Here is a 12083-nt window from a genome sequence, read left to right as displayed (position 1 = left end):
GCCTTCCGTTCCCTGTATTTTACCCCTGCCACCTTCAGAATTTGAAAGAGAGTATTCCAGTTAACATTGTCAAAGGCTTTCTCTAAGTCTACAAATGCTAGAAACGTAGGTTTGTCTTTTCTTAATCTAGCTTCTAAGATAAGTCGTAAGGTTAGTATTGCCTCACGTGTTCCAACATTTCTACGAAATCCAAACTGCTCTTCCCCGAGGTCCGCTTCTACCAGTTTTTCCATTCGTCTGTAAAGAATTCGCGTTAGTATTTTGCAACTGTGACTTATTAAACTGATAGTTCGGTAATTTTCACATCTGTCAACACCTGCTTTCTTTGGGATTGGAATTATTATATTCTTCTTGAAGTCTGTGGGTATTTCGCCTGTCTCATACATCTTGCTCACCAGATGGTAGAGTTTTGTCATGACTGGCTCTCCCAAGGCCATCAGTAGTTCTAATGGAATTTTGTCTATTCCCGGGGCCTTGTTTCGACTCAGGTCTTTCAGTGCTCTGTCAAACTCTTCACGCAGTATCTTATCTCCCATTTTGTCTTCATCTACATCCTCTTCCATTTCCATAATATTGTCCTCAAGTACATCGCCCTTGTATAAACCCTCTATATACTCCTTCCACCTTTCTGCCTTCCCTTCTTTGCTTAGAACTGGGTTGCCATCTGAGCTCTTGATATTCATAAAAGTGGTTCTCTTATCTCCAAAGGTCTCTTTAATTTTCCTGTAGGCAGTATCTATCTTGCCCCTAGTGAGACAGGCCTCTACATCCTTACGTTTGTCCTCTAGCCATCCCTGCTTAGCCATTTTGCACTTCCTGTCGATCTCATTTTTGAGACGTTTGTATTCCTTTTTGCCTGCTTCATTTACTGCATTTTTATATTTTCTCCTTTCATCAATTAAATTCAATATTTTTTCTGTTACCCAAGGATTTCTATTAGCCCTCGTCTTTTTACCTACTTGATCGTCTGCTGCCTTCACTACTTCATCACTCAGAGCTACCCATTCTTCTTCTACTGTATTTCTTTCCCCCATTCCTGTCAATTGTTCCCTTATGCTCTCCCTGAAACTCTATACAACTTCTGGTTTTTTCAGTTTATCCAGGTCCCATCTCCTTAAATTCCCACCTTTTTGCAGTTTCTTCAGTTTCAATCTGCAGTTCATAACCAATAGATTGTGGTCAGAATCCACATCTGCCCCTGGAAATGTCTTACAAGTTAAAAGCTGGTTCCTAAATCTCTGCCTTACCATTACATAATCTATCTGATACCTTTTAGTATCTCCAGGATTCTTCCAGGTATACAACCTTCTTTTATGATTCTTGAACCAAGTGTTAGCTAAGATTAAGTTATGCTCTGTGCAAAATTCTACAAGGCGGCTTCCCCCCAATCCATATTCACCTACTATGTTTCCTTCTCTCCCTTTTCCTACTGACGAATTCCAGTCACCCATGACTATTAAATTTTCGTCTCCCTTCACTACCTGAATAATTTCTTTAATCTCGTCATACATTTCATCGATTTCTTCATCATCTGCAGAGCTAGTTGGCATATAAACCTGTACTACTGTAGTAGGCATGGGCTTTGTGTCTATCTTGGCCACAATAATGCGTTCACTATGCTGTTTGTAGTAGCTAACCCGCACTCCTATTTTTTTTATTCATTATTAAACCTACTCCTGCATTACCCCTATTTGATTTTGTATTTATAAGCCTGTAATCACCTGACCAAAAGTCTTGTTCCTCCTGCCAACGAACTTCACTAATTCCCACTATATCTAACTTTAACCTATCCATTTCCCTTTTTTGATTTTCTACTCTACCTGCCCGATTAAGGGATCTGACATTCCACGCTCCGATCCGTAGAACGCCAGTTTTCATTCTCCTGATAACGACGTCCTCTTGGTAGTCCCCGCCCGGAGATCCGAAAGGGGGACTATTTTACCTCCGGAATATTTTACCCAAGAGGACGCCATCATCATTTAATCATACAGTAAAGCTGCATGTCCTCGGGAAAAATTACGGCTGTAGTTTCCCCTTGCTTTCAGCCGTTCGCAGTACTAGCACAGCAAGGCCGTTTTGGTTAATGTTACAAGGCCAGATCAGTCAATCATCCAGACTGTTGCCCCTGCAACTACTGAAAAGGCTGCTGCACCTCTTCAGGAACCTCATGTTTCTCTGGCCTCTCAACAGATACCCCTCCGTTGTGGTTGCACCTACGGTACGGCCATCTGTATCGCTGAGGCACGCAAGCCTCCCCACCAACGGCAAGGTCCATGGTTCATGGGGGGTGTTACTGCGTAACGGAAATAAATTAACCTCGATCCCGATAGCTCATTCAACTACTCTTAAGGAAGAATATCAAAACTTCAAGTGGTTTTAGAGACAATTTCATGACATCAGTATCAGTGGTCAGTTTGTGTAGCTTCAAAATTGGTGACTTATTTAGTTGCTCGGCAAAGTGAATACACTTAATATCCTCTTTTTCTTTGTCTGTGGAACAGCCGAGCGAAGAATGAACATTAGAGGAGGAAAGTCCGGCCGCCGAGAATGAACCGCACTTCAGGAAAACATAGCATCATTCACAAACTGGCATTGAGTAGGAAAAAAAACATTCTTCTGCCACTACATGTTAAAACTGGGCTTATAAAATAGTTGTTAAAGCTCTAGATAGGAATGGCGATTGCTTAAAATAGCTGCATTTTCAACTTCTCGGGGCGTAATGAATAGTACATTAAATTTCAGGCCTGCAGCCGCACAAACAAAATATTTTCCACTGATATTTCGGCCGCGTATCGCCCGCCCATCCTCATAGCGAGTCACAAGACTAACGACGAGGTGCCAAGCGCGGCCTTATATGATCCACCACGGTGGTACTGCGCATATGGGTCTCAGATGCTAGTCGGCCGCAAAGAAATGCGCTTACACATGGGCTGCGTGTGGCGAAGACGTACAGACATTCGATTTGCTTATCGATGTATGTTCCGCAGCGGTTACACCATGACGACTTCACTGCAGCTTCATTATTCCAAGAGCCGGATTCCATGCTTCCTCCAAATTAAAGCCATTATGTGATTCTTCAATTTCTCCAGGCGTATTTTATGACGAAATGAATCTCGGTTGAACAGTCTGGTATGAGTGTGCTTATGACACAACATTTCGGCAATCGACCACGTTGCCATCATCAGGTGCGCTGATGTACTGATCGGCGGTGGGCCGGCGCCATGTATATATAGGACAATCCCCCTCCCGCTCCTCCCTCAGGCCCTTCCTATGAGTCGGTGCGGTCCAGGTACAGCGTCCGTTCTCCCGCCGTCTGGGCGCTGCGTCCTAGTTCTTCTCGTTCAGGAGGGTCTGCCGACACCGCTCTCGTTATTCTTCCCTCCTCCCTCCGGGTGATCGCTGGTTCCCACGCTTTGCTAAGGGTGTAACCGCTGTCACGATTTAGTTGTGGCTCCCTTACTAACTCTGATCTCTATGACTTCTTTGATGACACACTCCCAGTATTTGGAAGTCTGTGTCAGGAATTTGGTCATAATCCATGCTGTGTAGTTCTTACAGGCAATTCTCAGCGATTGCCGACTTGCTGGGCTGTTGCTGTCTAGTGTGTCGTTGATGTTCTCGGCATCGGTCCTCAATGGCACGAATGGTCTGCCCTATGTATACACGGAGGGGGATTGTCCTATATATACATGGCGCCGGCCCACCGCCGGTCAGTACATCAGCGCACCTGATGATGGCAACGTGGGCGACTGTCGAAATATTGTGTCCTTTGCACACTCATACCAGGCTCTTCACCCGAGACTTATTTCGTCATAAAATCATTATTTATATTTATTAAATTAATAACTAATCCAATCCCTTTAGCTTCCTTGCAGACGGAATCCCAAAAGGAAGAGGTGGATGTTAAAATCTTCACATCACTGTAGCTTATGAAATGGCATGTATCAACACAATGTTCTGCCACAGCTGACTTGTCTGGCTGTGACAAACGTGTGTATCTTCTTTTCTCAGACAAGAGAGATTTTGATTCGGTGATTGTCTACTCTCAGGATGTGCGAAGTGGACGCTTGCTCCTCCAGAGTGGGAACCGCGGTGCTGTGTCGGGACTGGCAACTAGATCAGCAGAACAGTCAAGAGGGGAGATTCAATGAGTGGAGAATAGTTTGATAGGTTTGTACAATGTACATGCAGGTTGTTCTGCTAATTCGGCCCCTGTTTGTGGCTTGGTGGAAACTTATTGTGATTCTTTGCCTTCTTCATCTTCTGATCCTCCCCTGGTGTAAAAGTTCAGGTCTTTCCCTAGGTGCTGAGACTTCTGGTATGCAACTTGTTGTGACAAAGAACCCGTGGCAATTTCTAACTGTACCGACAATAAAACTGCATATCATCTTGGACGTATCGCGTGACACGAGGATGAACGTATTCACACTGAGTTGGCTGTCTGACGTTTGACAATTCCAGCATGCGACTTCGTTCCTGTGAGTCAAACTGGTTGACCAGACTAGTGAACACATGGACCTCACACTCAGATCTGCTGAGAATTCAAGGCTCTGCTAGGGAAGTTTCTTACATTCTAATAATCGGAAAAATATCTGTGTAGTTTGCATGTTTTTCCGGACGCATCAGAGTATTACAGCTGCCACCGCACTCCAAGCCTCGCCTACAGCATGCCCTTTTCTGCTGCCGCCTAAATCGAGGTGCCAGGGTAAAGTATTGCTGCATCACCATTGGATTGTTAAATTATACTCGCAGCTCTCTGTTCTCGGTGAAGCATAGTTTGTGGTTTTCCTGAGTGTAGTTTGTTCCATCTGAACAGAATTTATCCTCACAGTGTATTCTTGTAATTGAAGTCTGATTGCATTGTAAAAGGGATTAGTTCCGGAGAGAACTTGTGTAGTTTCCACACCAATGAATGCCTTGCCAAAAAAGCACAATTCCTTTCCAGATGTATGTTACTCTTTTTCTTTTTGTAAGATTTATCAAGTCGACTGTATTTATAAAAGGATGAATATAAACTTGTCATTACTTTTGTAAATTTACCTGCACCACTGTTCTCATTCTTACTCCTCCAGCCATTCACTGTTTTTATTTTATTGTGGTGATACAAGGATATAACAGCAATTCCGAAAGCAATCGAGCTAAGTTAGTTAATTTAATGATTAATTTGAGTTTTGAAATTGACCGCAGATGAAGGCAAAAAAAGCGCCATGAGTAAATTCAGTAATTTCATGAAGGGTGCAGCTCACGATTTCAAGATTGTTGAGGAGGAAAAACTTTACTTTATGTAAAGACAGTAACAGCCATCATCACTTGGACATATATTTATGATAAATCAAGTGACATCTAGCAATTAGCGACCCTTGGATGGGATGTCGAATCATGGCACTTTTGTGTGATAGTGCGTTACCTTCAGGAACAGGCCCGTGTTTTGGGCATAGGCATAAATGTGTGCCTTATTTTAAAGAAGGTCAGAGTAGAGATGCGGCGCTTGATGCACTGGTGTTGGAAGCACACGGAAAAATCAATTGTTATGAATGCTTAGGAGAAGAAAAGCTCCTGTGTGTAGTGAGAAAGGCTGCGCACTATCGCCGTCCAAAATGCAACATGAGCAAGACATTGATGCAGAACACGATAGCACGGTGGAAGAAGCTCATATAAATTAGTTTGCAATCGGGGCGCATTTTTCAAATGTACAATACTCCGATGATGAGGGTTCAGCTCACTCAGGAAATGAAACTAAAAACGATGGCGAGGCGGCAGGTTGTGTAGGTTCTGCACATACAGAAAAAAGGAACATTCAGGGAAAATAACAGTCCGATTTGTCAGGCAATGCACCATACAGCAGCTGACTCAAGTGCGTCTAGTCCAGAATACGTTACTGGACGTACGCAGTTGGAATCGATCATTCAGTTTATGTAAGAGGCAGAGAAGAGACAACAACAAGAAGAAGACTAAAGACAGGAGATATTAATGAAATTGGGGAAATTCAGGTACCAGAAGACAAGGTGGAAAAGAGACACGCCGAAGCAATGAAAGGTATTATGATAAATCTGAGGAGGGCTGATGAATTTTTCGAAAACATAAATCAGGTCGGGAATAAAGTTAAGAGAGTGAAAGATGAGGTTGAAGACATTAGGAAAACGAGAGATGACACGCGGAAGTAGCGGGAGCTGGATAACCAGATTAGTAGCGCAAGATTCGCGAAGAAATGCACAAATTGTGCGAGATGAGGTAGCGCTGGAGAAGGTCGAAGTGATTCCATATTATGCTAACAGCGAGCAGCAATGTCGCGATCCGATAAACCGCAATCGTGATAGGCTACAATCCGACCTTTATCAACATCGGCAACGTGGTGGTACGCATTTCTCCTCCTTACACGAGGCATCACAACAACGTTTCACTAGGCGACGTCGGTCAACTGCTGTTTGTGTATGAGAAATCGGTTGGAAACTTTCCTCATGTCAGCACGTTGTAGGTGTCGCCACGAGCGTCAACCTTGTGTGAATGGTTTGAAAAGCTAATCATTTGCATATCACAGCATCTCCTTCCTGTCTGTTAAATTTCGCGTCTGTAGCACGTCATCTTCGTAGTGTAGCAATTTCATTGGCAAGTAGTGTATTTGTTAGATAAAGGGGTGCTTTCCTACCATTGTGAAGGGGAAGATGCACTGTGGCGCGTCTGCATCCTGTATGAACTATCATTCCGACGAAATTAAAGAATATGGCTGCCACAGATCTCATGGGACTACTCCCACGCACAAGTAAGGGGTACTGCCATATACTAGTTGTCGTGGAACTTATGTCTAAATATGTCACATTGCCGGCACTGGAGAAGGCTACTACCCAAACGGTGATCAAAGTTTTTGCAAAAATATCCTGTCAAAAGTAGGACATATGGACAGAATCATCTCTGACAATGGACCCCAGTTTAGAACAAACAAATGAAAGGTCATGTTGAGACGGCACAGGATAAGACCAATCTATGCATCCATAATTTATTCCCAGTTTTCACCGACGGAGAGAATATTGAAAAGCTTTGGGAATATCTGCCGCATCTACGCATGACACCTGGAATATCTTCTTACATCATTTCCAGGACGTAACGAGTGACCTACACACGGAGTCCCAAGAATGGCACTAGTGACCATGCTAAAACATAGGTAGCCCAAAGTGCTTATTCGCGACGTAATTGACTTTCACCCGTGAACACGGAAATAATATATATATATATATATATTGTTTAGCTGGCTCTAAGACGTCTTCGGGTGGCAGGTGCACAGAGAAAGGATGCATGGGACAGGAATGCTGAAAAACGAGAGTTTTAGATTGGACAAAAAGTCATCATCAGAAGCTCTCGAATATCGATTAAGCAAAAACATCTATGCCACAAATTTTACCCAATCTATTTCGGACCTGTTCGAGTTTGAAGGGTTTCCCATTTATACACTGTGGAACTCGAAACACTGAAATCCAAGTAGTTCTTAGAAATTCATTACATCTGCCATGTTAAACCCTTCATAGGATAAAACTTGTACTGTTCGACTATTAAGTTAATATTAAGAACCATATGTTTCCGATTTTTTTGTGTAGTCATTTAGTGTATTGTTCTTTCTTTGTTCGCACTTGCACTTTCGGATGATTTATAATTGTAGTTAGAAGGCAAGATCTCCTGTGACCTCTGATCATTGTGTTTGCCATTTGTAGTTTTCTTTTTTTATTTATTTTGCACGTCTAGTTCCGTAGTACCAAAATGAGGGGCAAATCTCCAAGCTCATGGGACGTGTCAGTGCATGAAATTACAACTTAAAGGCCAGCATTTTCACTTTGATGATTTACTGAAAATTGCTGGCTTACTTGGTATCCTTTCATATTTATCCAATAGAAATTTATTTCATGGATAGGAATGTCCCGATTTCTCGGGTAGAAACATCTCGGATTTATGACAAAACTGGTCCGTTCAACACTTCAACATTGCTGTATAGGTAGGATGTCACGCCACAGCAAGGTATGTGTTTGAACAACGAGAAAATTGCATATTTTGATTCAGGAATAACTGCACAAGTCTTGGTAGTATAATTTTTCTCAGAATTCCTCTTGGATTGTAGTGATGGTTTGGTTGTCTTCTGTTGATAATGTGTGCCTAGCTGGTGGGGCGTATGCACGGTCTGTTCCGCCATTCAGACTGAGGAGGCGATAATGGTGCCGCAGAAGTTGATTTGTGATCCGATAGTGGATCTTGGCGTGATTTGGATCATGCTACCGATACCGATGGGGGTATCTTGCGAGATGGACGTGGTTTGTCCACACCAGATGCATGTGACCCTCTAATGTGGTTATTACTCTCACTGTGATTCGATTAAGGTTACCCCAGTGGAGCGATGTGATCTCGTTGGTAGTGTTCGGGTGTGATATTTTTCGTTGGAGGTGATTTTTCGTTTGTGGTTATCGCTTACGGATTATCGGCAAGAGTGTGATGATGTTCGTTTTGAGGTCTTCCGATTGCGGATCGCCAGACCTGGTATTTTTACGTCATTGCAGAAGATGTTTATTGATAATGTCTGTACATAGATTATTGAGAGTTATTGCTCAATTTCAGAGGGAAATGTGAATTCATGCTGAAAGGTCTCTGTTGGATTCCTTTCATGTTTGATTTCTTAAATCTGTTGTCATTTATGGAATAAATTCCTCTTCTAAATTTACTGTGGCGTTTCTGACTATCTGGGAGGAGACAGAGTAGTGGAACATGTTACTTTTACACGTAAACAAGAGCGATCTGTCACACTACTACACTTTAAAACACAGTTTATATGTAATTCATGTCACACAGTCTCATACGGAACATACATCCGCTTTCTTTTATATACTGTATATGATAAGATACTGTCACCCCCTTCCCTTCTGTGTGAGAGGATGAATGATCAAATGTGTTTGTAGTTGCATGCTTGAGGGTAGCAGACAAGGCTGTCTGCTAGAGAACAGTAGGACCAACGTCGGAACAGGTAGCTACGCTTTCTTAAAGCAGAGAGGTTTCTATTCTTAGTATGGTCCTGGCCGTCCGTTGTCATGTTGGTATAGGAAGCTGCCCCTCTGGCCCCTTCCGTTTGTCTTTGTGAGCCACCCTCAGGAAGCACGCTCGGTAGTAGGCAGTTGCAGTCGGGTAGTAGGCAGTTGCAGTCTGGCGGTGGCGAACGTCTGAAATGGTAAGATCTCCGGCTAAGCGCGTATCTGCTAAGTCCGTAGGAGAATGGATTTGTTAAGTTCAGCCTAACTGAGGATTTAATCATCTTTTATTTCGGGTTAGCTCTAAAATATCTAAGGTTATCTTAAATTGCAGCGTAGAGTAATTCTCGTGTGAAGTTCATATTATTTTCCGGGAGTTGCTTTGTTACTACTTTGTGAGTAAAGTCGAACCACGTGTTGATCAGTAACTCCAACTAAGATCAGTCTTAAATGCAAATGCTTGTGTGATTATAACGTCTCGTCTTGACAATATTTTGCAAGTTGACCACGTGAAGCATGTGGTGTAATCATCAAAGTAGCCCTCAGCTATTCTTTTCACAAAGATTTCACAAAGAGTTAATATGAATTTAGTATACCAGTGTGTGGTAATTACATGACGGACAGGATTGTGCTTCGAACGTAATTTCTTTGGGTAAAAATTTGAATCTGTTTGTAGTGGTTAACTTTCCCTTGCATGCGTTTCAACGTTCTTTGTGTGTTGTTTTATGAATGCAGTGTTGTATGCAGACTCCCAATCTTGGCTCCATATTTGATGTGTTCCGTAAGATTTTCACCATCCTAAATAAGGCACCAGCTTGTTACGAATAAAATTTAATATGCTGAAATTTCATGACCAATCTTAGAAATAAATTTCCAAATATAAACTGATTTCTTTCTTTTTATTTAAATTCTCCTTTTTATATATATACGAGGGCAGTTCAATAAGTAATGCAACACATTTTTTTTCTCGGCCAATTTTGGTTGAAAAAACCGGAAATTTCTTGTGGAATATTTTCAAACATTCCCGCTTCGTCTCGTATAGTTTCATTGACTTCCGACAGGTGGCAGCGCTCTACGGAGCTGTTAAAATTGCGTCTGTAACAGATGTGCGTTGCAAACAACGGGCAGTGATCGAGTTTCTTTTGGCGGAAAACCAGGGCATCTCAGATATTCATAGGCGCTTGCAGAATGTCTACGGTGATCAGGCAGTGGACAAAGGCACGGTGAGTCGTTGGGCAAAGCGTGTGTCATCATCGCCGCAAGGTCAAGCAAGACTGTCTGATCTCCCGCGTGCGGGCCGGCCGTGCACAGCTGTGACTCCTGCAATGGCGGAGCGTGCGAACACACTTGTTCGAGATGATCAACGGATCACCATCAAACAACTCAGTGCTCAACTTGACATCTCTGTTGGTAATGCTGTCACAATTGTTCACCAGTTGGGATATTCAAAGGTTTGATCCCGCTGGGTCCCTCGTTGTCTAACCGAACACCATAAAGAGCAAAGGAGAACCATCTGTGCGGAATTGCTTGCTCGTCATGTGGCTGAGGGTGACAATTTCTTGTCAAAGATTGTTACAGGCGATGAAACATGGGTTCATCACTTCGAACCTGAAACAAAACGGCAATCAATGGAGTGGCGCCACACCCACTCCCCTACCAAGAAAAAGTTTAAAGCCATGCCCTCAGCCGGTAAAGTCATGGTTACAGTCTTCTGGGACGCTGAAGGGGTTATTCTGTTCGATGTCCTTCCCCATGGTCAAACGATCAACTCTGAAGTGTATTGTGCTACTCTTCAGAAATTGAAGAAACGACTTCAGCGTCTTCGTAGGCAAAAAAATCTGAACGAACTTCTCCTTCTTCATGACAACGCAAGACCTCACACAAGTCTTCGCACACGAGAGGAGTTCACAAAACTTCAGTGGACTGTTCTTCCTCATGCACCCTACAGCCCCGATCTCGCACCGTCGGATTTCCATATGTTTGGCCCAATGAAGGACGCAATCTGTGGGAGGCACTACGCGGATGATGAAGAAGTTATTGATGCAGTACGACGTTGGCTCAGACATCGACCAGTGGAATGGTACCGTGAGGCATACAGGCCCTCATTTCAAGGTGGCGTAAGGCCGTAGCATTGAATGGAGATTACGTTGAAAAATAGAGTTGTGTAGCTAAAAGATTGGGGAATAACCTGGTGTATTTCAATGCTGAATAAAACAACCCCTGTTTCAGAAAAAAAATGTGTTGCATTACTTATTGAACTGCCCTCGTATTACCGGTTGTTGTATGACTATTAAGAGATTATCATTAATGTTAGTCTGTTTGGGAATTTGGTAAACCTGGACTAGATACCTGATGAAACAGTTACTTAGTAATGCAAGATTAACTTCCCCAGACAGCTCACAGCTTGCAACCCGGTTTCATTGTCCATCAGTACCGCTTTCAGCATACCAAATTAAAGCTACAACATTACACATGGCGACCCTGTTCTGTGATTCCGCTAGACTCTGGAATTTCTGAAACGTTAGATTGCGAGCGTGTTATAATCTTAATTTTTTTTCCCTACAGCGCTCAAACAACTTCTGCGTTGTTTCCGAGCAGACTTGCAAAAGATTCACGGCGTTGTTGATCGGCGTTGCATTGTTTGTCTTGTTTTGTTTTCTATATTTGTGTGTTCTATATGTGTGTGTTTTATATGTGTGTGTGTTTTTCGTTCTCGCTTATACATTGCACTGTTTCGATCAAAGATAAAAATTTGTTTTGCGTGTGAAAAAGTGCGTACTAGGTTGGGTATCTTTCGTGTGACTGTCGTAATTTTTGTGGGATACATTTATTGTGATTAGTGTGTTGCGTACTGGGTAGAAATTGCACTAATGCAAACACGTAACCAAGCTAAAAGTAAGCGGTCCGACAACTTAAGCAACATGGTCCAAGGGGATAATTTGATTTCAAATATTAACGCGTCGGGCGGTTCCGAAAATGCAATGGAGAATACTTTAGACGAAATGCAAAACAGCACGAACGGGCTCACATCAGAGCCAGAAATTAATTTGCCTCCAACTAACCAAATTGATTTGGCAGAATTCA

Source organism: Schistocerca nitens, chromosome 1 (genome assembly GCF_023898315.1).
Source record: "Schistocerca nitens isolate TAMUIC-IGC-003100 chromosome 1, iqSchNite1.1, whole genome shotgun sequence".
In the NCBI taxonomy this organism is placed as follows: domain Eukaryota; kingdom Metazoa; phylum Arthropoda; class Insecta; order Orthoptera; family Acrididae; genus Schistocerca; species Schistocerca nitens.
The sequence above is the reverse complement of the archived record's forward strand: the minus strand, read 5'-3'. Positions refer to the sequence as shown.